General features: G+C 39.6%; 1 long non-coding RNA gene across 3 annotated transcripts in view; it reads right to left on the bottom strand.

Annotated features, from left to right (window-relative positions):
* Window positions 1-15,799: 15,799 nt before the first annotated feature.
* Window positions 15,800-27,189, bottom strand: part of LOC144288298 (uncharacterized) — a 29,446-nt gene continuing 18,056 nt past the window's right edge. The window contains exons 2-5 of one of the 3 annotated variants that reach the window (XR_013356261.1): window positions 22,673-22,797; window positions 22,124-22,230; window positions 21,104-21,157; window positions 15,800-16,494 (exon numbers count right to left, since the gene is read on the bottom strand). This is a non-coding gene — a long non-coding RNA (uncharacterized LOC144288298). Of the gene's footprint in view, window positions 16,495-20,928; window positions 21,158-22,123; window positions 22,231-22,672; window positions 22,798-27,189 lie in introns of those variants that run through there. The other 2 variants (XR_013356260.1, XR_013356259.1) reach the window with 2 other exon arrangements.

Below are 27,189 nucleotides of genomic sequence, written 5' to 3'. Positions count from 1 at the left end.
AAGTGAAACTCAGGACTTTTTCTGTGATGTGCGAATGAAAGAGTTATATTCTTCCAGAGAAGTTGAACACCTATTCTAAGACTATAGTTTGACTTGGCTGGCTCTAGCTCCTTTGCATTCTGCGTAGTTGGTTGACCAATGAGTATCTGGTACTCTTGTCCCTGCTTCCCCAATATGAGCACATAGTCTGTATGCAGCCAAAAGTGCAGTAAATTCTGGTTTTTAAAACAGTCAAATAGTATTGAGGACAAAATGATGTTTTGAAAGTTCAAAAAAACTGTGTTTGCTTGTTAAAAGTGCTCACTTTAATGAATCATTTCCCATGGCTTGGAGGGGACCTCTCTTTCCTTAAAAGTCTTTCTATATGTGTTTGCATTCACTTAATGATTACTTCCCTTTCTTTGCCTTGTAACCACACTGCCAAACTGGATCCACTGGGATCTTTTCATCCTTTCCATAACTTAAGTTTTCAAGGTTCTACTTCTTTCATGTCTTTAAATTAACCTGCATCTTGTTTGGAGACCCAGGCTCTGAAAATGTTGTTTATCCAGCAAAGCTACAGGAAGAGTCTCTTGCTTTCTCAGTTTGTCACACTGTTTTTATTGTGCAGCTCTGGATCTTAATCCCATGATCTGGTTCAGGGCAGCTGTGAGCATCCTCGGGTCTGCTCTGTATTTTACCAAGAGGATGCAGGGTACAATATTACCCTGTAGATAAGAATAGGACATCTGCAAAGCCAGAGAGACCGAAGCAGATTGGTGGTTGCCAGGGGCTAGCAGGGTGGGGAGAGCCAGAGGGTGCCTGCTTAAAGGATACATGGTTTCCTTCTGGGGTACTGACAATATCTAGGAGCTGGATAGTGGAAATGGTTACATGACCCTGTGAATGTACTATTGCTAGGCCCAGAAATACTACTGAATTGTATACTTTAAAATGTTCAAAATCATGAATTTTATGTCATGTGGACTTATCACCATTAAAAAAAAAAAGGATGGGGTGCCTGCGTGGCTTAGTTGGTTATGTGTCTGCTTTCAGATTAGGTCATGATCCCTGGGATCTAGCTCCCTGTGAGGCTCCCTGCTCAGTGGGGAGTCGGCTTCTCCCTCTGCCCCTCCCCCTGCTCGTGCTCTCACTCACTCTCTTTCAAATAAATAAATAAAATCTTAAAAGAAAAAAAAAGAATAGAGCCTCTGGATTTGGAAAGTGCTGGATACCAATTCCAGCTCAATTCCTCACGGGCTGTGATACTCTGGGCAGATGACATAACAGTGTCAAAACTTCCATTTCTTTAGCTGTAAAATGGGATGAATAACCCCATCTGCCCAATAGAATAACTCTGAAGATTAAATGAGATGGTATATGGAGAGCACTTTGTGCCTACTTTTATGTTACAGATGTCTGTCTTCATCACCCAGTGAAAAAGAGTCTAATGCAGATTTTGGGATAGGGAGTTCCTACTGTTCTAAGATCGTCTTCAGGCCCTAGATTTCATGGCTGAAAGAAAATCAGAATCACCTCTGGTGGTTTTCTGGTAACTGCAGCTTCATTAGATGTGTTTATTTTGATCTGGAAGCTGAGTTGAATCACTTATCTATTTATATTATATATATATATTTTTTTTTGCAAGCAACCCTCTGTATGAACTATCTTGTGATTCTTCTAGACATCATTGATGGTTGGGAGGTGCTTACAGAGAGGGTAATGTTTGCACAATAGGAAGCATCCACCGTTGCTGTTCCTTTCTCTCTCTCTCTCTTTTTAAAAATTTTATTTATTCATGAGAGAAAAACAGAGAGAGAGAGGCAGAGACATAGGCAGAGGGAGAAGCAGGCTCCATACAGGGAGCCCGATGTGGGACTCAATCCTGGGTCTTCAGGATCACGCCCTGGGCCGAAAGGCTGACCCTCAACCACTTGAGCCTTCCAGATGCCCCCTTTCTCTCTTTTATAAACTTTTCCCTTTTTCCTTTTGGAGCCTCTCTTTCTCCCTCTTACAGTCTCCCTGCTGCCACCCCATTTTTCCCTTTTAATATGTGGAGTAACATCCCCCTCTCTCTGAAACTTCATGTTCTTAGACTCCACTTTTACCCCAAGAATTTCTCAAAACATTTTTCTACCTGGAATGGATAGGTCTAGGACTGTGCTGGAAAATTAAGTTTTTTACCACCTAACAGAATTTAAGCAGGCCTTTCACTGAGATCTTTGGCGTGTTTAATTTACATTCAACCAGCACTGAGTCCTAGTAGACTTGGTACTGCCTGGTACTTCCCAGCATGTGAGCAGCCAAAAAGTCAGAAGTGAGACAGGTTTTCCTAAGATCATCCTATATCAAGTATTCCATAAGTGCAAAGGCTGCCACTAGTCTGTATAACACCATGTCCATATGCCCCATTCCCTCTGAAAATGCAGCCAGTGCCAGGGCATGAGGACTGCTTTTTGAATTGAAGGCTGTATTTCAGTCCATACTAGCCTTCAGCTTGGCTCCCTTGAGCAGTGAACAACCTTCCCAACAGTTCATGGCAGCCCTGTAAGTGGGTATATGTTATCTTTGAGGTTAAACTTGACCAGCAGCCCCTCAGCCCACATTCTGTCCTCCTAATGATTAACAGAATTATTGGTTAAAGGAACAAGTCAAAACAGTGATTGAAGTAAAAATAGCATCTCCATAAGCAAATCTGTTTAATTGACAAACTATTCAGAGAGATAATCTTAAAGTGATAACATTTTTTCTTAATTTTTAAGGTCCTGCCATTATTCATTACATTAAAGGTTATTGTTCTAATGAATTGCTCATGATAGGAAAAAATAAGTTTTACCTTCTGTTCTAATTGGTGAGTGATATGTGAACTAATCAGAAACCTGTGCCATGGCCTCCATTAAGGCACCAGATGTATTTGGCTGAGGAGAGATTTGTTGAATAGCTTCAACCTTTAAGTGCAGAGGATAAATGGATGGTGACATCATTATACCTTGACAAATAGAAATTATATCATGCCCTTTTTTCCCTTTTCATTACTAAGGATGATTTATTTCAGTGGCTTTCAATTCATAAACCTATGGATTGTCTGTAAAGTTAAAAACCTTTTAAATTTGTAACATGCAATAGAGATGGTTAATAGCATTCATGAACCATGCTATATAATGTTATTGGAGCTGTTTTCTCAGTAAAAGTACATTATAAACAGGTGCTGTGAATTTACAGCAAAGAAATCTGTGAGCCTCATATGCCTGGTCTTATTTCCCAACCAACCGTAATGCTAAGTTATCATAAATGACATGACATGTGACCCTGTTACATTTCATCTTCATCAAATGCTGAATGATACAGGAAGGTCTTGGAATGAAAAACTTAGAGTCAATAGAATTGTTTGTATCATGCAAAATAAGCCCAGGCTCTCCCATAACCTTTGTTCTCCCAGTAAATCCTGTTTGTTGTTGTACTTGATTGTTTTGAGTATACACTCCTTGTAAGGCCTGGGGATTTCCATGAAATTTTGTTATTACCCAAGATTACATCTCCTCTCATTCACTGAGGCCTGTGAATTTGAAAGCCTAAAAAGGAGAGTGTGCATGTGCTTGGATAATCTATTCTCTGGTCTAGATTATAGTGATAAAATAAATCCTGGATGCTTAAGGGATAAGATTTGAATAGATTGCAACAGGAGATAAAAACAAGGTAGATTTGTTCATCTGGGACCCAAATCAGGAACTAAATGGTTGTATGAAGAGAGGAGGGATGTGTGTGTGTGTGTGTGTGTGTGTGTGTGTGTGTGTGTAAAATGGGTGTGGAGTGGAAGGTGGGGAGAAGGAGAGAAGGAGAAATATGAAGAGTAAGTTGGGGTAACATTAATAAAAACTAGACTGGAGGATGGCATTCTTTTTTTTTAACTAAAATATAGTTGACACACAATGTTACACTCATTTCGGGTGTATAACATAATGATTTGAAAATTCTGTATGTTGTGCTGTGCTCATCACAAGCATAGCTACCATCTGTCATCATGCAATGCTGTCACAATACCATTGACTATAATCCCCATGCTACATCTTTCATCCCCTTGACTTATTTATTCCAAAACTGGAAGCCTGAATCCCCCACTCCCCTTCACTCGTTTTGTTCATCGCCACCTCCCCCACCAACTCCCCTCTGGCAACTATCAATTTATTCTCTGTGTTTATGGGTCTGTTTCTGCTTTCTGTTTGTTTGTTTATTCATATGCTTTGTGTTTTAGATTCCACATATGAGTGAAATCATATGGTATTTGTCTTTTTCTGATTTATTTCAAGTAGTATAATACCCTTTGGGTCCATTCATGAAGTCATAAATGGCAAGCTCTCATTGGAAATTGATGATTTTACCATGAAGTCTTTTGTATTGAGGATGGGAGGAAATTAGAATAACATTAGCTACCTTGGGAAATAGATGAAGAAGAAAATATGCCAGCATCAGTAAAGACAGTAAGTAGTGAGGGGTACACCTGCTTTATCCCCTTGGTTCTAAAGGGAGAAAGGTCTCCATGTGGCTCAGGGTGCACAAGAAAAGGTGAGTCTGGGAAGCAGTGAGCTTCCTAGTAAGTAGCACATGGAGAACTGTAGAGAACTTTTGTCAAATTGAATATAATTTAAGGCTGTGATAGTATCTCAGGGCCAAAGGAGTTTGCAACAGGACAGCATCAGCAATGACATGTCCTTACTGCCACACATTTCCAAGGGGCTTGTTGGAGAACTCTTGACAAGACCGACAAATCTCCCCATGAACCCGATGGCCAAATTGCTGTCACAGAGTAAATGTGATTATGTTGTAAGTAAAGGCCTGTGAGCTAACCTGTCATGCTGCCGACATCCTCCTGGTAAGCAGCCCAAACCCTGCTGACACAAGGCTGTTCCTAACAGAGAAATTGTCAGCCCCAACGTTTCCTATGCCTTATATCACAGGCCGACGTGTCTGGGGGGATGCCTGTCCAATTAGCGCCAGTGCTATTTGGCATTTATGGCACACATTTCATTTTTCAAGCATTTTATAATCCTATGCTGTTTCTTCGACACCCACTCCCCTCCTTGCCCCAGCCCACACATGTCTTAGGCTACAATAGTGTTTTTATGGGTACTGCAATGTTCTTTGCAGTATCCTTCACATAGCCTTAGTGCTTATTTGATTATAGCATCCAGTTTGACTCTAGGGTTTAAAAGAACTCAGGGTCCAGGAGAGCAACACAAATAATCAGAAGGTTGGAAAATAGGACCAGGGATAAAAGGTTAAAGAAATTGAGATTATTTAGCTTTGAAAGAGAATGATGATGGGTGACTTAATAGTGTTCAATGAAGTCTATAAGTGCTGTTTTCTGGGAGGTTATAAAAAAAAAATCCATACTACCCCTACATACTCACTTGATCCATGATCTCTTGGCTTTTTTTTTTTTCCACAGGAAGCAATTTTAAATATTTTTCTCTTATTTATTCACTTATTTTGGGGGGGGAGAACAGAATAGGAAATGTAGAGGATGAGGTAAAGGGAAGGTGATTCCATTCCACATTTGAGAACTCTTGGGAGCAGACCTGAAGTAGCAGAATAGGAAAAGAACATTAGCATGGAGTTAGGGTTGGGCTCAAAGAATATCTGAGCCTTCAAAATAAAATCACCTAATTTCTTTTATTGCTGCCTTAAAAATGCAGCAACCTGCTTAAGAGCAGAGCTCCCCACCTTGCCCTCCACTCTTTCCCCTCATGAGGGCTGAGAATGTGATTAGGTCAGGAAGAACCAGCCATCTGGACTTTCCTTTCAGCAGTCCTCAGTGGGTAAAGCATGAAGTTCATATTTAAATCCCCAGCACAATGCCTGATGCAGATACATTTCTCAGTAAAGATTGGTTGAATTGAATCGACTATCCAAACCTTCCAGTTTTTTTTTTAAAGATTTTATTTATTTATTCATGAGAGACACACAGAGAGAGGCAGAGACACAGGCAGAGGGAGAAACAGGCTCCATACAGGGAGCCTGAATGGGGACTCGATCCCGGGACCTCGGGATTACAACCTGAGCCAAAAGCAGATGCTCAACCACTGAGCCACGCAGGCACCTCAACTTTCCAGTTTTTGAATGAGATTCAGGAAGGTATTAAACTATGGAAGCAGTATACTCTCAGGAGTACATTCCAAGTTCAAGGTCTTGACTCTCTGGAGTGGGTTGAAGAAGAGGAAATAGAGAAACTGGTGGGAATTTCTAACACAGAATCCTAGATTGGAACAATATGTTTTGAACTTTATAAAGAAAGGGACCATCGCTGGCAAACAACCAGGAAATGAGAGGGGCTGGTTTTTCAATGTCAGTAATTCCCCAAGGAACAGAAGTGATACCGTAAAGTTTAGTTTTACATGACCTGCTTTACAGTGACAAGAAGAAAAAGAGAAACAACTCTGCCCAAGATTACTTGGTGTTATGGATTGAGTTGCATCCCCTCCTCACCCACTGTTGAAGACTTAACCCTCAATATCTATGAATGTGACCTTATCTAGAAATAGGGTCTTTGCAGTTGATGAAGTTAAGATGGGGTCATGAGGATGGCACTTCATCCAATATGACTGTGTCCCTATAAAAAGGGGAGAATTGGACACAGAGATATGCACACATGGAAAATGCCATGTGAAAATTGGAGTTTTGCTTCCACAAGCCAAGGAACACCAAAGATTTGCAGCAAAGCCCCAGAAGCTGACAGAGATGCATGGAGCAGAGGAGATATGAGAAAGAGTTCACAGCCTTCAGAAGGAACCAACTCTACAAACACTTTGGTTTTGTGCTTCCAGCCTCTGGTCCTGTGGGACATTACATTTCTGTTCTTTAAGCCATCCAGTATGTATTATTTGTCATGGCAGCCCAGGAAACTAATACATCTGGATATATGAATCAATCTCTACCTTCTTTGGTAAATGTAACTCTGGTCATGGGTCTAAGCATTAGCAATGGGGCTCCTCTCTCTTCAAGGAAAGCTAAGTGTTTCGTGTTCTCCAAGTTTCAGAGTTTTGCAGCACATATGAGACAGAATTCCTCCCCTTTCCTCTCTCCATCCTTCCTTCACCCCATACTGATTCATAACCTCAGGGCTGGGTGTTTATTTATTTACTAAAAACCCTAGATAGCAATAGATTTTATTTTCCAAATGTGTTCTCAAACTTCTCTTTGCCATCTCCTTCTTTTGAAATAGCCATTAACATGATCATTGATGCAACATATCAGTTTGGTGTCTCAGCCTCCAGATGTCTTTTTGAGGATGAGTTTGCATCTGTTAGAGATGAAATAACCAAGTGTCATCGTTGATTTTCCTTGTGGAAAATTACTTAGGGGCAAACAAATCGTTCTTTTTGTCTCCTGATGCATTTTAAACTAAGTCATCCTTTTGTTCTATCAACAGCAAAAAACAAGCATCTGTCAAAAACTGGTCAGGCAAAGGGGTAGTGACAATAGGGAAAAGATGTAAGCTCATTGCTTTTGTCTTTACATATTTATATACAACTAGTTTTCATTTTTCTCTAAGACTAGCCAGAGACAAGATGTTGAAGCAAAGTTTATCTGCCCTCTCTCAGCCACAGCCCCCGCATCTTGCTCAGTATCATCTCAAGACAGCCCATTTATGCCTCTACAGGCTGCCAGGTGTTTGTTAACTCTAAATTTTATGCCATTAAAACTTGAATTTGTTACCAAGGAGTTTAGGACTTTGCCAGCTGGTGGCCTGAAAGCTATCTACTGCTTTCTTTCTGCCATCAGATCCATTAGGTGAACATTTCCATGCCATGTACATCCAGAGCTCAGCTAAAGTGCGCATCTCCTGCAGAAAGCCTGCAAGGAGATGCACTTCAGAGTCTGTTTCAAACCATCTGGCCACCTCAGAGAAGTTGGCCCTTGCCCACTTGGCCATTAGCTAAATCAGCTTCACTGTCCACGGGGCAGACCACAGGCTGCCTGTCCCCTACAGCATGGCTACTCTCTTTGCCCACCACAATCTCTGTTTGTGGGACCCCAACTGGTGAAGGCCTGAGGGTTCAAGAACCAGGGATTTTTATGGATGAACCTGGATCAATATCTTCTTCCTCCACTCTTTTACCTCCTGCTTCATTGTCCTCTCCTTCCTGCAAGCCGCTACCAGGTGGCAGTAATCACTGACTTACTGTCTTGCATGCCCAGGGCCCCACATCTGTGAAATGACAGATGCTTACTGCCTGATTTTTCCATTCTGTTTTGGTAAATTGGCCTAATTTAAAGCACAACTCACACATGATTTTGAGTCTGACACAGACAGCTACTTACTTAGCTAATCATACATTCTGTCTTCCTCCTTAGCCACAGTTCCCATTTTAGTTGAGGGCAGCAATAGGGCCACTTAACAAAACTCCCTTTGCATCTAGAAGTAATCAAGTGATCTAATTCTGATCAATGAAGTGAAAGCAAAATTCTGCTGGGCAAGGACTCCATAAAAACTATTGTTTTCTTGTTAAAAGGAAACAGTTGACACTCAGTTTTCCCTCCCTCCTCATCTTCCTGCCAAATTTGCAGATGTGATCTCTAGAGCAATGCTGTGTAATACTTCCTGTGATGATGGAAATGAGCTCTATCTGCTCTGGTCAATACAGTTGCCCATGTGGCTGTTGAACACTTGAAATGTGGCTAGTGTGACTGAGGAACTGAATTAAAAAAAAATTCTTAAAAAGTTTAATTATTTTTCTTACTTAAATTCAGTTTGCCAATATATAGTATAACACCCAGTGCTCATTCTATCACATGCCCTCCTTAAAACCCATCACCCAGTTACCCCATTCCTCCCCAACACCTCCCCTTCGGCAACCCCCCGTTTGTTTCCCAGAGTCATGGTTTGTCTTCCTCTCTATTTTTTCCCCACTCAGTTTCCCCTCCTTCCCTTACGGTCCCTTTCACTATTTCTTATATTCCACATATGAGTGAAACCATATGATAATTGTCTTTCTCCACTTGACTTTTTCATTCAGTGTCATACCCTCCAGTTCTATCCACATTGATATAAATGTAGGTATTCACCCTTTCTTATGGTTGGGTGATGTTACATTGTGTGTGTGTGTGTGTGTGTGTGTGTGTATCCATATATATATCTGTATATATCTCTCTATACATATATCACATCTTCTTTATTCATTTATCTGTCAAAGGATATCTTGGCTCCTTCCAGAGTTTGGCTATTGTAGACTTTGCTGCTATGAATATTTAGGTGCAAGTATCCTGTTATTTCACTACATCCGTATCTTTGGGGTAAATACCCAGTAGTGTAATTGCAGGGTCGTAGGGTAGCTCTATTTTTAACTTCTTCAGGAACCTCCACACTGTTTTCCAGAGTGGCTGCACCAGCTTGCATTCCCATAAATAGTGTAAGAGGGAGGAACTGAATTTTTTTTTTAAGATTTTATTTATTCATTCAAGACAGAGAGAGAGAGAGAGAGGCAGAGACACAGGCAGAGGAAGAAGCAGACTCCATACAGGGAGGCTGACGTGAACTTGATCCTGGGTGTCTAGAATCACACCCTGGACTGAAGGCAGCGCTAAACCGCTAAGCCACCAGGGCTGCCCAGGAACTGAATTTTTGATTTAGTAAATAATAGCCACATATGGCTAGTTGCTACATATTGGGTGCATAGAGAAGGTACAGCACTCATGCTTCAAGCAAGCAGATGAAAGCAACACTTTTAAGGGCAGTGGCTGAAAAATGCAAGAAGAGCCCATTGGATAGGTCCCCGAGTAGCACGGTAGCTGTGCAGTCCTGGACTGCTTGTTAACATGAGAAAAATAGACCTTGATTCAGTTAAGTCACTGTTGTTGGGTTTCTGTTGAATGTAGCTTTATGTGATTATACTATGTACTCTGATCAAAATGTTCAGATACTCAAGTGTAGCCTCTGGAGGAGGCAGTTTCTTTCTTTCTTTCTTTCTTTCTTTCTTTCTTTCTTTCTTTCTTTCTTTCTTTCTTTCTTCTTTCTTTCAACTTTTGTATTTATTTTTGAAAGGGGGCAGGTAGGAGCAGAGGGAGAGGGAGAGAGAATCTCAAGCAGACTACCTGCTGAGTGTGGAGCCCGATGCAGTGCTCAGTCTCACCACCATGAGATCATGACCTGAGCTGAAATCACGTATCAGATGGTTGACTGATTGAGCTACCCAGTTGCCCCACTTGAACTGCACGAATAGCCGCCACTCCGGCGAGCTGCTCGCTACATCTCTGGGGTGTCTTTAGCCCTCCACTCTCAGCAGTTCCTGCTTAAGCCTTTTGCAATATCCTTGGAACCACGCGATCCCCAGCGAGCAGGATGGCCTGGACTGCAGCGGGCGGCTACCAAGCAGCGGCAATTCTTGAAGAAAGTTAAATAATAAATAATAACTTTGTGCAGCATCTAGCTATGCATTGAAGTCTTTCTCTCCTCATCTGCTTTTTGGATTTGCATTTCTTTCCTTTTCTTTTCTTTTTTAAAGATTTTACTTATTTATTCATGAGAGACACACACAGAGAGAGGCAGAGACACAGGCAGAGGGAGAAGCAGGCTCCATACAACGACCCCGACCCCAACGTGGGACTTGATCCCGGGTCCCCAGGATCACACCTTGGGCTGAAGGCGGCGTTAAACCCCTGGGTCACCGGGGCTGCCCTGGATTTGCATTTCTAAATGCTTGTCTAGCCACATATATACATGCCTTATACTTTAAGCATGATGGCTAAGCACTTGGGAAATGGAATCAGGTTTGTTGGTTTTACATCCCAGCTCTGCCACTTACCATGCAGAGGTTGAAGAGGCCACATCACTTTTTGTTTATCTTTGGTTTCCTTATCCACAAAATAGGATTATATTTCCAAGTTATCGTAAGGATGAAAATGAAGTGATGTCAGGTACAGTGCTGTAAATGGTACCCAGAACAACATAAGCATCTTGAGAATGTTAGCTGCTGTCATTGTTATTTTCCACCTGTGGGCAGAACTACTACTTACTTAAAGCATGCATTTAAAAATGTATTTGCTTGAACATCAAAAGAGCCAGGACCAGAAGCCTGGTCTGTTATCTCCCAGATAAATGCTTTTTCTGCTTTCACAGCATTTCCATTGGACAGATTTTGGGAACACGGCACCATAACATTTATACTCTGAATCCTGTCACTGCTCATCACTGGAGGAGTTCACCTTTCCATGTTACTTTTTCTGTTATTTAAGGAGTAATGTTTCCTTTTGTCTGTATTCTGGATCTTTTGCTTGTTCATTATCAAAATAGCTCTAGAAAAGAACAGGGGCTTTGAAAGCAAAGAGGCTGAATCCCAACTCTATTGATAATAGTTTTTGTGACCTTGTGCCAACCAGTCAGTTTCTCTGCACCTGCTTTGCCTCCTCTCTAACATAGGAATAATAGAATTCTGTGAGGGTCAGATTGAGATAAATATAAGGCAGCTAGCAGGGTGGGCAGTCATAAATTTTAACTCTCTTTCCTTTTGTGAAGTCCCTATCTGGATAGCTTTTCCCAAGGAGGAAAATACCTTGATGGCAGTTATTTCTGGTTGGCATAGAGGAGGAGGGTTCTAGCTATCATAACTCAAAGAAGATTTTGGGGTCATAACTATCATCATAGAATTTTAAGCTCAGAATAGGCCTGAAAGATCTTCTAGTTGAGACCTTCTGTATTGATGAGAAAATCTTTACCCAAAGAAGTTAGGGACTCTGAATCTTAGAGCTCTAAGACATTGGAGTAGCTACTCTAATTCAACTTACTTTTATGATCTATAGAACAGAAGTCCTCGGGGAAGAATTGCATTATAAAATTCTTATTTCAGATTTAATCTTTTCAAAGATATTTATCCCTACTCCATGGAGACACAGAGTTGACTAAATATGCAAATCAAGTTTCTCAGCAATAGGTATGATCTTTCAGGAATACTTTTAAGAACCAAAAGGAGACAGAGGAGGTGGCAAGGAGAGGCTCTGAATGATGGAAAGAGCACTATCTAGCATGAGGTCAAAGGGGTCATGTCATAAGTCATTTAAAATTCTCCCATCTTGGGATGCCTGAGTGGCTCAGCAGTTGAGCACCTGCCCCTGGCTCAGGGTGTGATCCTTGGTCTCAGGATCGAGTCCCACATCAGGCTCCCTGCTTGGAGCCTGCTTCTCCCTCTGCCTATGTCTCTGCCTTTCTCTCTCTGTGTCTTTCATGAATAAATAAAATCTTAAAAAAAATTCTCCCATCTTGCATTCTTCACCTTAAAATGGGGACTCTAATACCCACTTTCAAGCATAGACATGTGGATCAGATGAGATCACATAACTGGTAGCACTTTGGAAAGTGTAAATTGTTCTGGTAGAGTAGGATTATCACATTTCTTAGTGGCTGTGAATTAAAATTCTCACTTCAGTGGGTTCAGAACTTCTCAAAACGCTGTGCTCAGGTGCATATGAGAACACCAGAGAAACCTTAAAAATTCTGTATATAGGTTTGACCTCTCTACTTGAACTCCAGAAAGTTGGCAATGTGAACTCAGATATGTCTCCATTTCTAGAAGTACAGAGTCCAAGGCTCTTACAAAAATTGCATGTTTCTTTTCTTTTGTATTTTTGGAGTCTTAAATCACAAAAGATCACTCAGCTTCCGAAGGGAACTCGGTGAATTATGATCTTCTGTGAACTTGCTGGCAATGGGCTCTCATATTAGAAGAGTTAGTGGTTGAAGATGACTCAAGAGTTTCTCCACACTGATTTGGGAAAGCTTTCTGAAAAATACCATCACATCTCTCTCCAGCCCTGGAAATCCTTGCTGCCACGTTTTGTCTGATCCCTCTGATGTATTTAGTCCCAAGGGTGACATAATGACATCACTGAGTAAATTCTTTCTAATTAACTGCCCAAGGGTAAACATAATTGAACTCAAGTGCTCCGTATTTTGAAGGGTGTGTACTGTTATCTCTGTATGATGGTATTGGGGCAAGTGAGTTCTAAACACAAACAGATCATTCTGTGTGCTGTTCACATCTTTGCCTCACATTACCTAATTCAACTTCAGTTACACTTCAGAGTAGAATAAATGGAAGTTCATGCTCCTAAATACACAATATGGACAGATGCACATATCAGTAGTTCATATTTAAAATGATGCTTCTGGCATTGATAAAAATGTACCTATGTGAGAAGAACTGAGTGTCTAATTATAATTGAAATATCTACAACAGTATAGTTAACTTGGATCAATTTTAGGTGAGGGATAGGGTTCAAAACTGCTTTTAGAATTAAAAATTGGAATTTTTTTTTTTCTACCAGTGAAAGTTAAAACTGTGGAAATAAAGCAGTGGAGAAATAAATGATTCATCTAGTATCATTGGGGAATAGAAATGGGATTATATTTCACAGGGCTGAAATTTTGGGGGATTCTATTGTTTTCCGAAAAAAGGAAGGGTAGTTGGGTAGTTTTTTTCAAGCTCTTCCCCTAGTAACTCAGAAATTTATTAACCTGCTCATTAAAAAAAAATGATGTCTTAACAACCTAGTATTAATTAATTTATTTACTGTTATACTTCTTGGTGTCTGTCATTTTCTCTTTGCAATAGGTTCCCTAGTCAGGCCTCACTGAGTGACAAACTCAAATTTTGTAAAGACAAAATTTTTTCTTCTCTTTTATCTTATTAACTGTAACAGTTACAGCTGGTATAGTACATTTTGAAGTCACCTGGAAATTTATTATTGTCAAGAAAATTTTCTATTAACTTGTTCGGTCTCCTGTGGTTTATCAAACTCAGGTCTCTTCAAATGAGGTGAAAACAAATTCTGATTATGAATCAACTGATACCTTCCTTTGTGTACAAGAATGACAACTGTCTCTGAGGCCAGAAAGCCTTGTTCCCACACTCCGTAAAGTATGCACTGGCTTTTAGAAGGAGCTTCTTCTTCCTGTAGGGGACATGTTCCTTATAAAAGAAGGTATAGGAAGATGAAGAAGCAGAAACCCTGCCCCAGGATCTGCTGCTCTCAACCACTTTTATGTCCCACTTTTCTTCAGCAGTAAGATGTTCCACTGGTGGTCCCAGATGAACCATGCCTCCTGGTGCTCACCATTTATATCTTCCTCTTCCATATTGACTCCAGACTTGGCCCATGCAACTTGACATAGACCACTTGGCAAGTCTTATCCAAGCAGAAGCTTCATAAGCACTGACATTTTACTCCCTCTTGGAACCGTGAGACCAGCATGCTGTGGGGAAGCCCGCACTAGCCTCATGAAGAGACCACATGAAGGAGAACTGAAGTCTCAGGCACTTAACCCCTGGAAAGTCATTTGAACTATCCCAGCTGAAGCCCCAGACATTGTGGAAGAGTGGGGAGCTGTCTCTGCTGTTTTCTGCTTGTTCTCATCCAAAAATGGTGAAAAAAAACCAATCTGTATTATTTTAAGCCACTAAATTTGGAAGCGTTTTTCTGCTGCAGTAAGTAACAGACAGATTAAGTATAAAGTAGCACTTAAGGGCTGGAATTCTGAAGCCCCCTTGCCTGGGTCTGAACCCTAGCTCTGTCATGAACCTGCTCTGTGGCCTTGAGCAATTTACCTATCACTCTGTGCCTCAGGTTTGTCAGTTGCAGAGTGACACTAATAGTAGTACCTAACTACTTCATGGGTTGCTGTGAGCATTAAATGGGTTTGTACATGCAAAAGCACTTAGATCACTACTTGCTACATAGCAAGCACTGTACATGTGTTAGCCGCCATGTTTCTAAAAAGAGGCTCTCAGAAAGACTGGCTCAGTCAGTAGCAGCCAAGGCATGTGAGAACAGAGGGACGTCCTCCATAACTGGCTTGTTGTGTGCAGTCACCGGAGTTGGTGCATTAATAGTGCTGTAATGAAGGGCTGTGATTCCTTCCAAGTCCCTTCCCTTTTGGAGACTGTTATGTTTCAAAGGAGGGAGACCCCTATGTGGTTTTGTTAACACGAAAAGGAAGGTACAAGGCCTGAGTCCGGGTTTGGACTTGCCCTGGTGGATTTAGCATTGTTCTGGATTAGCTCCATGGTGTTGAGTAAGTTGAGTGAGTAAGTCACTTAGCCCATGTGGACTTCAGTGTCACATCTGTTAAAAGAGCGAGGGTCAGACTTGCTGGCCTCAGAGTTCATGGTGCTCTTTTCTAATGGAATGATGATAGTTCATATGTTAGGTGGGCCTAATACCTAATGAGGAGGTATTTGGGGCAGATGAGTACCTCATACTCCTTAGATAATGTCAAAGACGCACTACAGAAACCATACCCTGCCCCCGCCCTACCCAGCATATAGAATTGCTGTCTCCTAGCCTAGCACATGCTCCTGCTTCAGCTATCCTTACATCCAACTTCAGTATCTATATCACCTCCTTGCCTGAGGCAGCAACATGCCTCATTGACCATTGTATTCTCAGGGGCATTACTTAGTAGGCACTCAGTAAAAATATTTGATAAAAGAACAAAGTAAATCACCCATGATTGTCCTGCTTCACCTCCCTTGTCTTTCTGTTGACTTTCAGGAGGCAGAAGATGCTGGGAGGAAGGTGAACAGCCCTAGAAGAGGCCTAGTAGGGCAATGAGGAATTGGAAGATAGTCCTCTGGGACTTTGAAAAAAGGGCAGATTGCTCCCACTCTTCAGAATGTTCTAGTTCTCTGTAGGTTCAAGGAAAGGTCTTTGGAGTTCTTCAAATACAGAGTTAGGGTTGATAAAAGCCCAATGTGAAGTATGTTGCAGGAGCAACCACAAAGCTTTCAAGCTCAGGTCTTTCCTCTCCCTTGTACAAGACCACATATGCAAACCTCAGCCTGATCTGGCCACAAAGAGCAGCGAGCACTTTACAGCATGTGTTCTGTTGATTGAGTTATTCTCTTTACGAAGTCTACTTTGAATGCTTCCATTCAGTAAATTTTTAATAGATACTAAGCCTCATGCTAAGGGTCTGTTAATTTATTTATTCACTTATTCATCTATTTCCAGTGTTCATAGGACTTTCGTTGGGTCTCATTGGAAAACACAGCAAAATGCTATTATGAAACTCTGCATTATTTTACCAACCTGTTCTGTCAAACTTAGTATTCCCATGTGAGAATTCCTTCTGACATTTCTTGGGACATTTATATCTTTGTCCGAATCCCCAGAAATATGCTGATTGCGTGTTATGTGTCAGGCATTTTGGTAGGCACTGGGCAAGGACTGTAAATAAGACATTATCCTTGTTTTCACAGAGTTTGCAAAGTACGTCTTTTAACCTTCTTGATAGCGCTACATATAATTGTTCTTCCCATTTCACAGAAGAGGAAGTTGAGGCAGCAGTGGACATTGGTCTGTATGTCCTTCTTTGGTCTGTATGTCCTTTATTATCAGAGTTGGAGATAATTCAACAAGACAGCTTTTGTTTTGAATTCAGTGTATACATTTCCACAGTCTAATCTGTACTCTGTGAGATAATATTCCATTTCCTCGCTGCTGGGGGGATTTGGTGCTCCAGGTCACCTGGCCAGGATGATAAGACAAGTGAGGAAAGCATGCAGTCCCAAATGATACGTGTGGTGTCCCCACCCTAAGTTCTTGTTGCTAACACACCCTATGTGTTTGCTACCTAGGGAGCTTTTTGCTGAGACTTGTTCTGACAATGCTGAGCATAAGATTTGAAAAATTTATAAAATGAACATCTGTGAAATTATGAAAAAAATCTGGATTCATTTTCTGCTTGAATAAAATCCCGATGTTTTTGTTTCTTTTCATTTTGTATGAGAAAATGCATACCATGAAATTAAGACCAAAGACAACATAAACATTCTGGGATGTTTCCCTCATCTTCTCCTGTTTGGGTAGTCAATAGACTATTTTCCAAGCCTGCTACATTAAGAGCATAATATGTGTTTTGGGAGGAGGGGGTTTGGTTTAATTTCTTCCCTATATTTGTTGAAAATATGTTACATGTAAGGCACAGTGTTCTGTGCCATAATGGATCATTCGACTTTCAGGAGAATTGGCAATGACTTTGGGGGAATATTGGCAGCTCAGGTGTGTGTGAGCAGAGCCTTGAGAGCCAGTTGGCTTTCACTAGGTTGAGATTTTGTATGGATGGACACCCATTCTCAGGGCAAAGGTATGGGGCAGAAAAAAATGCAGTTTGTGTCCAGACACTAGTGTAGCAGGCCTGGAGCTTCGAGGTCATGGGACTGAGGAGGAAGGGAGAGAGTCTAAGCTGATTGGGTGGCAAAGTAGACTGCATTTTGGATGACAGTTGAGGAAGGAAATGATTCTGTTACCTAGTAAAAGGGAACAGTTGCAGCAATAGCAACAAGGAAAAGGAGGAGGAGGAGGAGAAGGAGGATAAGTAGTCCTTCCTGGTTTGTAATCTCTATGGAAATGTTTACAACATCACATGAAACTCACTTTGGGGGACAAAGATTTAGAAATACAAACAAATGGAGAGTTTGCAGGACTTTCAGTTTCTAGCTTTTCCGTGGTCTCCTGGGGGTGATTCAAATGGGCTATGCATGGCCAGAAAGACCAAGAAGGTCCGGTTCAGTCCTTGGTTGGGTTTGTAAAGGCTAAGGCCTTCCTTGTTTATCACCCAGGTTTGAGCAGACGGGAGATCACTCTAGCTGGTCTCTGGTACCCAGACACTACTTTCCTGTGGTCCCATTCTGCACTGGATTTGTAGGCCCCAGCCTGAAACTGACTTCAGTTTCCCAGAGATCTGACCCACCAAGGGTCACCAAAGCTTTGCAAGGCTCTCTGAGTCAGCAGTTGTCAAACTTTTTCTGTTTCTTTTTTAGTAGCGGAACTGTTCTTTTTAAACAAACAATAAATTCTTGGAAAAAGCCAGCTATGTTAAACTGATAGATGTAGCACTGCCGGCTGAAAGTGGAGATGAGGGGCTGCACGAGTCCTACCCCTAGGCCCTCTTCTGGTGTTCCCTGAGTTCAGAGGGTTCTGTGGAACATGATTTGGACCCCCTGTTCTAGTCCCAGTCTTGCCAAAATCAGCTCAGTGACCAGAATGAACTGGATCCCAATGAAGTCCCCAGAGGTTTTGGTATTAGGGAAGAAAGATGCTGTTTGTATGGGGCTAAGGGGGGGGTGAGGGTCGGAGAGCTAGTGGTGAGGTTTAGGAGAAAAGATGGCTGATGCATCGTTTTTCCATGCTCCTTGTATTTTTGCTGGGCACCATTTGGAAATACAGCAAAGTGCTATTACGAAACTCTGCATTATTTCACTGATCTGTTTCCCCTGTCAAACCTAGTGTGTCCATGTGGGAATTCAGCTCCAGCATTTCTCAGGAAACTTATGTTTTTCTAAATCCAAAGAAAAAACTGTCAAGAAATTGGGGAAAAGGGAAAAAAGTGTAATTCCCCTGTGAGAGTTAAAATTTGGTGATCAACAGAGCAACTACTGATCAGAAGGAGTCCATGGACATCAAATTGAAAGTGAGAGCAGGAAACATTAACATGTGATTTGGAGGTTAAGGTTGACATTTCCAGGAGCCTGGTGAGGAGCATAAAGGAGAAGTGTCACAATCTAATCAGCCAGGCTTGCTTGTAGCTGAGGCCATTATCAGTATGTCTCTATGGGCCAGTCTGCTGCTAATGGTGACTCATTCTTGCAAATAAAAGAAGTATTAATAAATTTATATGCATAGTATACTTTCTACAAATCTTATGAGTGGTGTTCCAAGAAATAATGAGTTTTGGAAGCAAAATGAGATCTTAAATTGGCAATATAGACTTTGATTCTGTTTAGTGCTATTAACTTTGCTAGGAGATCTGAATGTTATTTAAATACTAACCAATAATGTTTGCTGATGTTTTCCAACATTCTAATATTTTCTATAGGCTACAGTTTTTTGTAAATGTTGCTAAAGTTAATATTTCTTATTAATTAAATAATGTTTAAGATATCCATGATAATGAGTCAAGTGTATGAGGAATTTTGAAAGGATTTGGGGAATTCCAGAGAATTCCTGCAATTCTAATTTTATATCCTGAATTCTAACTAATATCTGTAAGGAATTTGGAAACAAGTTGGTTACAATCTTGGACTTGAACTATCATTGATCATTTAAGTGGTCTCAAATCATCGAGATGGATCAAACTTGATCCATTCTATGACAGTGAATTAGCAAATATTTCTCTTTAAATCTAACTTGAAGCTTGCATGAATATTTACAATTAACTTAAGAAATAGGGATCTTTTAACTATTAAAAATGGAGGGTTCCGAGTTTTTTTTCCTGAAGAACGGATGAGTTCTGTAATACTCATAAAGCTTTCATACAAAATGAGCTCCTAAAGTCACTTGGGAAGTGTATATATTTACCTGTGATGTGTGTATGTGTGTGTGTGTATTCACAGTGTAAATAAAGACAGCCAGGCTTCTATCCATCTGAAGTCAGAAAAGCAATACTTTAAAAAAATATGTTGATTTCTCCTCAGTTCTGAGTCACAATATGGAGTTTCAACATATAAATGGTGAACATAGGAACAATTCAAGCATTGGGTTGAATTATCCTTGTGATTTGATTATAATGTGCACGTTTGAAGTAGAACATTTATCATATGTCATTGCTTTTGACTGGCTTTAAACCACAGCTCTACTAAAGGCTTTTTATTAAATAGGTTTTAGTTTGATCATAAAGCAATTCTGCTTCCTGAAATCTCATTTGTCCAGAGGAGCATCACATATTTATACTTAACATTTTGGGGTCAAACAATGGAAGGAAGGTGAATGCTTGAATTATTGCACTATTTATAATCAATGGTTGCAATAAAGCATTATCTCTAAACTTGACTATCACTGAATATGGTCTTCAAAAATATATTGGTCTGTCTGTTTTATAGCTGGGAGAGATGCTGTGTTGACTTTTGCTTCTGCCAGAAAAGGAAGGAAGAGATTTCTATGATCTAAGTTGGAGTCTGGATTAGATGGAGAGAATGAGCTTAAAAATAAATTAACTGGAACTCTGTATTTACATGACTTTTGACACCATTTGCCAAATATCCCACCAAAAGTTCTAACACTTTCAGGTCAGACTTGAGATTTAGGCTTAGTCAGCTCCTTGTATCATGCAAAAGCCAAGAATTAAACTTGGGGGGAGAATTATCCTGACTAAAGTCCGTCAAAGATGTTTCTAGATAAGGAATGGTTTTAAGACAGGGTAGAATGAGGAAAAAGTTTTACAGAACTTGCTCACTGTTACAAAGCAATAAAATAATGGTATCTTTACTATTTATTTCTTTGAAGATATGCTAGTCAATTCAACCTTTAAATGAATATGAACAGATCGTGAACAGAAATCTATTACAAATTATTAAGTATTTATTATCTATCATACCACAGCCTTTAAAAAATTTCAGTATCATCTAATTTTCAAAACAAGAGAAGGTTATATCTTGTGAACAACTTGCAATTCCTTTTGATAGTGATTGGAAAGCCCCTAAACATCCCTGGATCAGAGTAGAAAAACTTAGAGCTAAGAAATCCTTTCCGTATAGTTTGGGGTTATAGTGGGGGTGGGGATTACTCTGTTACATATTTCTGCACTTTAGATGGATGCAGTAGACCAACCTGATTCAATCTGTTTCACATGTTAGGAGGGGGGAATGGGAACTATGTTCACTGTAATAATTCTTTTTTTTTTTTTAATGACAGACTGTGGATTTCAGAGCAACTAATTTCAAATCACTAATTTACCAACAGGATATTACTTGAATGGTCAGTCAAGGACAAAAAGATGTACTCTGAGTCAAAGAGCACTCAATCACCTTCGGTTCTCTGGGGAACAATGGGAGTTGTAAATAGGCTGAGAAAGAAAGATTCAGATAGACATAGCAGATGAGGGGAACAGTACTTTTCTCCCCATTGGAGAGAAAAAACATCCAATTAGAAATAATGGAATTATGAGCTTTTTAGACCAGGAAGTAATAAGAAGCTTCATTTAATCCATTATCCCTGGAAGATGCCCAGTGGGGAAGAGTGGTACTTTCCAGGACAGGCGTGGACCTTCGTTTTGTTTTGCAAGATGGTGAGAGAGAGGAAAGAAAGGTGAACATCCTTTTTCTCTGTGTGTGGGCTCCATAGAGCTTCCAATACTCACCTCTGTTGGTGGCTGCCAGGGGCATTAATAGCATTGCTTTCAGGCTCTTGCAACCTTGAAAAAAGGGGGTCACCAGGAAACACTTTATTTCTCGGGAAGACCCAGACACCCAAACTTACAGGCCTTGCTCTTCCAATTCAGCTGTGGCTGGATATGAGTTCAGATACAATGTCAGAGTAGGCATCCAAGGATGTGGCAAAAGGGGAAAGGGACCTAAAAGTCCCTATCTCCTTGCCATAAGGCCCATTACAAAGCTACCTTAGTTTAAAAGAGAGAGTGGCAAGAGTGGTTAAAAAATCAACATGAAAATATTTTAATGATGTCAAATATGATTTAAATTAATGTCCTATCAAGATTTCAGAAGTATAAATATTTTTTCAATGAAATGCACAGCATAGTTCTCATGTTTTCCTCTCTGCCTGCTCACATAATTCTTTCACTAGGAATTATGAAAACAGGAGGAGAATTTTTTTTTTTTTGCATTTGTTAGGTGCTAGAGATCCCTAAAACATGGGTTAGACATCTATGGATTACTTTTATAACATGAACCAGACCCACCCTTTTGATCCAAAAACACAGAGTTGGCATTTTTCCCCTCAGTCAGATACTGTACAGGCTAATCTAGAATTGAATATATCTTGGCCAATGTGACAGGCTGATGAGCTTATTTTTTGTTCTCAATGCCAACAAAGGGCAAAAAATATTTGCTAATTATATAAGTTAGGGTTCAGGGAAAGTAACTATAACCAGGAGTCCCCAAAGTGCAGCGAGTGACCTGGACCAAAGCTTTTATGATCTGGGCTGATGGGCAGTTATGCTCCATGCAGCCACTCAGACATTTATTTTAGTGCCTGTCTTATTTTTACTCTGTCAGAATGTGGGGGCATTAACTTTGTCTACTAAACCAAAGCCATGTCATAGATGTTTATATTCCAGCTAATGGGACGGAGAAAAATCAGAAAAATATCCAAGGCAAGAAATTTCCTTCCAACCAAGTGAGGCATACAAAGCCCACATCACCTTTGTTTCACATTCTTCTGACCAGTACTTAGTCACTTTCATTCCATAGATACACCTGACCACAAAGGAGGCTGGAAAATGTGATCTCTACCCAAATGAGTATATGCCTGCAAGAGAGAACAGTAGGAAACAATTATGGAGACTTTGTTGCCATTATTCTAAGGTGGCTTAGAAAGAAAAAAAGGCTTCTTTTTTTCCCCACGATAATTATTTTAAGAAAATCTTACAATAATTATGTTCTGAAGATCAGCATGATCATCTGTTTTTCCAGTTTCTCTAGGATATTTGAGCTTAGCCACCACTAATTACACCCACATACACACACACACACAGACACACACACACACCAGACAACAAAACAAAAACTCACATGAAGCAAATTTGAAAACATAAAGCCATGGTGTGAGTTTGACCTTCCTTAGAAAGGAATCTAGTAGAAAGAGGCCTTGATGTGTAATCAGGATCACAAAGATTTAGATCCAGCCTTTATTCATTCGATAAGTGACCCTGAAAAAAAATAGGTGACCCTGAGTAAGTAACTTAACTTACCCAATCTTCATCTATAAAATGAAGAGATTGGACTTGATCTTTTTTGGCTTTGAAGATTTCATTTACTCTTAAAAAGATGTCATGAACTCCCACATGATAATTCTTGAGCATTTAGAATCTGTTGACTGAAAAGACACAGAATGAGAAAACAGTAGGATTAATTTAGTAGCATTTTCATTTCATTCATCTATTGATGGGTGCTTAGGTTGCTTCCATATGTTGGTTATTGTAAATAATGCTGCAATAAACATAGGGATGGAGTGTATATGTCTTTTCAAATAAGTGTTTTCATTTTCTTTGGATAAGTACCCAGTAGTGAAATTTACTGGATCATATGGTATTTCTATTTTTAACGTTTTGAGGAAACTTCACATTGTTTTCCACAGAGGTTGCATCAAGTTACATTCCCCCAACAGTGTACAAGGGCTCCCTTTTCTCTCCATCCTCACCAACACTTGTTATTTCTTGTTTTTTTGATACTAGCCATTCTGACTGGTGATATATCATTGTGGTTTTGATTTGCATTTTCCTGATGATGAGTATTGAACATCTTTTCATGTATTTATTGGCCATTTGTATGTCTTCTTCAGAAAAATATCTATTCAAGTCTTCTGCTCATCTTTTAATTAGATTGTTTGGGGTATTTTTATCAAGTTATATATATATATTTTTTTCCAAGTTATATAAGCACTTTATATATTTTGGATATTAACCCCCTTAATCAGATATATAATATGCAAATATCTTTTTCCATTCATTAGGTTGTCCTTTTGTTTTGTTGATGATTCCCTTTGCTGTGTAAAAACTTTTTATTTTAGTGTAGTTCCAGTAGTTTATTTTTGTTTATATTTCCCTTGCCTGTGGAGACATACTCAGAGGAAATAATTTATCCTTTGTCTCATGAAGAATCCACTGGTAAGACCTAATTCCTTAATTTTTCATAGCGTGGTTAAACCGATCCCACTTTTTTCCCATTTCCATTTTTATTTTTTTGAAATGAGTTTCTTTGAGCTCAGTAAAGTTTTGATTCATTATTTAACTGAGTTCCCCTTTCCCTTTTGGCGTATATCAATTCTTACAGATAATTTCTGGCTTTGTGAGTTTTCTTTTGTGGCCATTATTTTTTCCAATTCCAGTTTCATGTGTCAAATTTTGCAGATCCTAATTCTGGGGAGGAAATTTAATTCCTCTATCAGTTTAAATCCATACTAGTCTTGTCTCATGCACTTTAGCATTTGCTGATTTTGATTTTGTTTTTATTATTTTTATAGACTCTTTTTGTCTTCATTTATTTAATTTTCTGAGTGTTTAAAAAGATGTGACTGTTTACTATTTTGGTCTATTTTACTGTGCAGTTTTGGCCTTTGTCAAGCTTATGTTATTCATTATGCACTGGTTAATTTTAGCATCCAAAGCTAAGATCACTGATAGAATAAAAAGGCCCAGGGTCAGGCTGCATGGTAGGATTAACATACTGCAGGCCTATGGTTGAGTCCATATATCAGGAGGGAAAGTCTTCCTTTGTAGAGTTTCACATGATCAAAATTTCTATCTCAGACCAACAAGCAATATCTTGCTAAATGTGCTATGTAGGAGACATTCCCATTAAAATCAGGAACAAGAAAATGACACACTATTCCTATTACTTATCCTTCTTCTAAAACAGGCAAAAGGATTGGTGTGATGAGATCGTGAGTTTGAAGTGCCGGTGAGCACTGAAGTGGAAGAAGTCCAAGAATCAAGGATATGCATTTTAGAGGTTGGAAAGGGAGCTGGGACAGATTTTTAAATTGGGGATTTTAGAGATAGAAACTGTTAGTGAAATCCTGAGAGATTTCAGGGATCACTCAGAGAAAGTAGAGATCCTGAGGAAGAGAGGGCCTAGGATGGAAAGCTAAGGAATTTCAACATTGATTGTTGAGACAGAGGGGACCCAGAAAGGGATTGTGAAAGAGAGATAAGAGGGAATTGAGAAAACTTGGTGTCACAGAGGAGAAGAGATTGAGGAAAGGAGTAGTGGTCAGTGGTGTCGGAAGTTACAGAGAAGCCAAGAAAGGGATTGAAAGGTAATGGATTTAACATAAGAACTCTAAAAGTATTCACACCCAGAAATCCCACTCTAGGAATATGTCCTCCTAATTGAAACTGAAACTGGATGAAACGTTTACGTATAAGTGTTTGTTATATAGCTTTGTTTGTAATGGAAAAGAAAAATGAAAAACCTAAATGTTCAACCTCAGGAGTCTTTTAAAATCATTTTACATAGCAGTTAAAATCCTGTCTTTGAAGGCTATTCAATGGAATGTGAAATAGATATAAATATACTAAAATATTTATAGTGGTATCTGAGCATGGAGGTTATAAACGATTTTGCACTTTCTTCTTTATGCTTTTTCTGTATTTTCTATAATATGGACATATCTAATTTTTTTTGACATATCTAATTTTATAATTGAAGGGTAACATTATTTAGAAAGGTTTTTTGTTTTTTGTTTTTTTTTTAGCAGCTAGAGGATACATTCTTGCTGACTCGACACAATAAGCTTTAATTAGTTTTTTTCTGGCAGGATAGAAACAGAAATCCAAGCTACTGAGAGAAGGACTAAGTCCAAGAAATGACTATCAATTTATGTAGTACATTATTTCTAAAGCTTAATTCTGAAGTAAGGATAGCTAGAATCTTTGATAGTATTTCTGACCTACCTGCTCCTCTCTGCTCCTTGATTTTGCCTTCTATTTGGAGAATATTTTGCTAGTTGTTCTGCAGAGTGACAAGGGCATGGTTTTCATCGATTGATGTCCCACCAACTCTTACTTATAACTGAAATCTTTGCTTATTTGCTACTGGTTCAAAACACAAATGAGAGAATTCTTGGGGTAGCCAAAATGCAGCAATCTAACTGAGCAAAGTCATACTGGTCGAAGTTGGTGTTGAAAAAGTACAACCAAAAGGTTTTCGAAATGGGGGCAGGCGAGTGGGAAATGAGAAATGTTCTCCTATATTGTTACAGCATAATGATGAATTGCTTTTGCTTTTCCAAAACCAGGCTCGAGCTCCTCTGTTCACCTCCATTATCTGCTGCTAGTCTCCAAAGGCATATTACCATATTAATTCATTGTGTTATACAATTTGGTCAACTAAATGAGCTTACCTTATGCCCTCTTAATGGCATTGGCTTTTAATGTTGGTTTCGTGGGATACATTTAACAAAACAGATGTGTCAAGGAAATGTATTTAAACTCAATTTGGTTTTAAAATGACTAGTGGTCTCTTTAATGAGCCAGGTACCGGGAGAAAAAAGAGAGAGAGAGAGAGAGAGAGCATTGCAGGCAACATATTGTGATAAATGTAGAGTATAAATGCTGAAATATCCCCAATGCCCAGCATGATCAGATGTGTTCTGGAAAGAAAGTCATGCACTACAAATGTGCCATTACTAGATCTAAGCCTTCTTCTTTGTGTGTGTGTGTGTGTGTGTGTGTGTGTGTGTGTGTGGAAAGGATAGAACACCGGTTACTTAGAAAAATTGGCCTGCATGTGAGTAAGACTGAGATTTAACTGTGTGTTGTAAATGTTGCCATGTCACTGACTCAGTGAAACAGCCCGAAAAAAAAATGTGTAATAGTGGCCTGAATGGTGAATGGCCCATGGTATTAGTTCATGCTTGTAATTCAAGTCTAACAATGTAGTAGAAATTTGAGTTTAGAGCCTCGTATACTTAGGTCGGAATTCTCACTTCTTCACTTTACAGCTAAATGATTACAAGAGAGTCAATTCACCTATTTAGACCAGTTTATTTATATCTAGAATGGGGCAATAATACTGTAACCTAGAGCTGTGAAACTTAGCAACAATGTAGGGACAATGGGGGTATATTTATACCTTTCTCTGTATGTATGTGTGTGTATAAAATCTTTCTGTAATCTCTATATCATCAATGTACCCACTTCATAACAAACCCTTGATTTTATGGAATTACTAGGCCAGTAGCTGGATTCATGAATTCTATTCCCTTTATAATCTTCAGTTGGCTCTGCACATTCAGAGTGACTGGCCACAGAAAAGCTCAATTGATTATATCTCCCAGTGTGGTGGTCAGGATGGATTGCTGGCCAGTGAGGCAACCCAAGCAATTGGCCTGACCTTAAGGGGCAGCCAAGACCATTAGTCTGGACTTAAAACATCCTGATCCAATGGCTACATATTGACAAAACTAATGATCTCTACTTGGAAAAATAGCATAGTCCATGTACTTTCTAGGATGATATGATCAATATTTTTTTCTCATGGAAGTTTATAGTATCCAAGGTACATTTTACCATATTTTCTCCCTTCATTCTGACTATAAAAATTGTTTCCTAGGTGATGACATAAAAGGAACAATTCACATTTTCAACTTTTTTTTTGGCCTCTTCTCCCATTATACATACACCTTAGGTCATTTGAACTACTCTGTCTCCTCCAGACAGCCTAAGTTTAGTTCTCACTTCTAAACTGTTATGATGCCATTCACTTA

This window comes from Canis aureus, chromosome 18 (assembly GCF_053574225.1).
Source record: "Canis aureus isolate CA01 chromosome 18, VMU_Caureus_v.1.0, whole genome shotgun sequence".
NCBI lineage: Eukaryota > Metazoa > Chordata > Mammalia > Carnivora > Canidae > Canis > Canis aureus.
Note: the sequence above shows the minus strand (reverse complement) of the source record. Positions and strands in the feature narration are given on the sequence as shown.